The sequence below is a fragment of the Acomys russatus genome, chromosome 22 (genome assembly GCF_903995435.1).
Source record: "Acomys russatus chromosome 22, mAcoRus1.1, whole genome shotgun sequence".
Taxonomy (NCBI): Eukaryota; Metazoa; Chordata; class Mammalia; order Rodentia; family Muridae; genus Acomys; species Acomys russatus.
In genome coordinates, this window is record NC_067158.1 from 32,341,007 (window position 1) to 32,342,975 (window position 1,969).

The 1,969-nt window shown below is 50.7% G+C and overlaps 1 non-coding gene across 1 annotated transcript; it reads right to left on the reverse strand.

Moving 5' to 3' along the window:
• Positions 1 to 1,367: 1,367 nt before the first annotated feature.
• LOC127206034 (small nucleolar RNA SNORA17) lies at positions 1,368 to 1,499 on the reverse strand. The gene has a single exon (XR_007832729.1). It is a non-coding gene; the product is annotated as a small nucleolar RNA SNORA17 (small nucleolar RNA).
• Between the last annotated feature and the right edge of the window lie 470 nt (positions 1,500 to 1,969).

The following is a 1,969-nucleotide window of genomic DNA, read 5'->3' on the forward strand; positions in this document are numbered from 1 at the left end:
TGGGAGTCCTCTTGGATGTCCTGTTGTTGCCTTGTGTGATGGAATCCTGTAGTTTCTGATCTGTAGCACCGGCACCTTCATGCACTCCAGTATTTCACTGATAGGGTACATGTTGGTGTGGGCCAATTGAAAGCCATGGTTCTGGGCCTGAGAGATATCTGAGCTGGTCAGCCCTCTGTTTTTCCTGCTCTCACATCCCTGGGTCTGTCTTTGCAGCAACTCCCAAAACTGGGGGCCAACTCTACACTGCCACCCAGGTCAAGTATAGGGCCCGCTCTTCTGAATGTTGTAGCTGGTGAAGGGCATGGCCACTTCTCCCACTCTCATGACCTGGGAGCTAGCTATCCCACCCGACATAGATGAGCCACATGTAACCCCCACATCCAGGGGCAGCTCTCCCACCTGCCATAAGTGTCAAGGGACAAAGGTAAGGCAGGGCATCTCTCCCTTGCGAATGTCACCATGTTGCAGTTTGTCATGGTAAACAGGCAAGTGGTGGGGCCATCTGGCCAATGCCTCCACTACCAGGGTCTGTGCTGCTCTACTGTGCTGCTTAGGTGAAGTTCATGACCCACTGTCCACAGTGTTGCTGCTGGTGAGGTGCAGAGCCAGTTTTTCTCCTCTCATGACCCCAAAGCCAGGTCTCCCACCTACTACAGATCGCAAAGGGCATCCATGCCACCTCATGGGAGATAAGTGGTGGGGTCAGCTCTCCCACATATCCTTGAGGCAGCTCTCCAGAAGGTCCTGCAGTGTGCATGGCCCACTCTTGCAAGTACAGCAGCTGGCTAGGGGCAGGGGCAGCGCTCCTGCTCTCATGCTCCCAGGGCCAGCTCTCCCGCATGCCCAAGTGAATGGTAAGACCAGTTCTGCACAATCCTCAGACATCAACATGTTCCCAGGCAGCAGCCCAGACCAGTGACATCCACCTGGCCTTTGGTGGTAACAGACCTCTGCTGCTGCAGGACCACGAACCCAGATGTGCCTTCCAGTGGCAGCACAGGCCAGGACCGCCCCCCCATGTTTCCAGGTGGCATCACCAGCTGTTCCTCACTACCCTTGGGGCTACAATTCTCTCTCCCATCACTGTGCCCGCATCCTTCTGTTTCTCTTTCATTTCTCCACCACTCACTTGTTCCTCTAAGTGACACCTGAGATCTTTGAGTGCCTGGGGTCATCTCAGGAGTGGTCTGAGGAACACTATGCCCTGTTCATATATTATGGTGCTAAGCAGGGATCATCTTAGGTATGGTCTGCCCACTCTGGCCTGTGTGGCACCAGTCTGGTGGTCATCTCAGGCTAGCTCCCTGACCAAGCCTCCTGACACCAGGCAATTGTCATCTCAGACTTGATTTTTTTTTTCAGGGAATGTTAGGCTATTAATCATTCAAATGTTCATGAGTCTGAATGCTGAACATAAAAACTGCCTCTCTCCTAGCTGCCACCTACTGATGCACATGTGACACGGCAGCCATACCTGCAATGCCTGTAGGGGCTGGCTATTGGTTTGTTTTTGAAAGAACAGGTCTCATGTATCCAAAGCTGGTATTCCACTTGTTCTGTAGCCAACAGTGATGCTGAACTCCACATCTTTCTGCATCTATCTCCTAAATACTGGGATTGCATGTGTATACCACTATATCCAGTTTTATAAAGTACCAGAGATCAAACCCATGACTTTGTGCACAGGGAGCAAGCATTCTAGACCCCATGAGTGAATACCAAAGCAAAGCAATAAGAACTGTTACTATAGATGTAAAGTTCCCCACCAAAAAGTTGTATATTGAAGGGTTGACCACTTGTGTAGATTAGAAAGATGGTTGATGACCACTAATTCTCTGATGGGAAAGGGATGAACTGATCATTTGATAGCATCATCAGTTGGGGTGGAGATGCAGCTGGTGTGCCTGGTAGGAGTAACTAGGTCACAGGAAATGTGCTTCGGAAGGATGGGTCTTGTCTCTTTTTC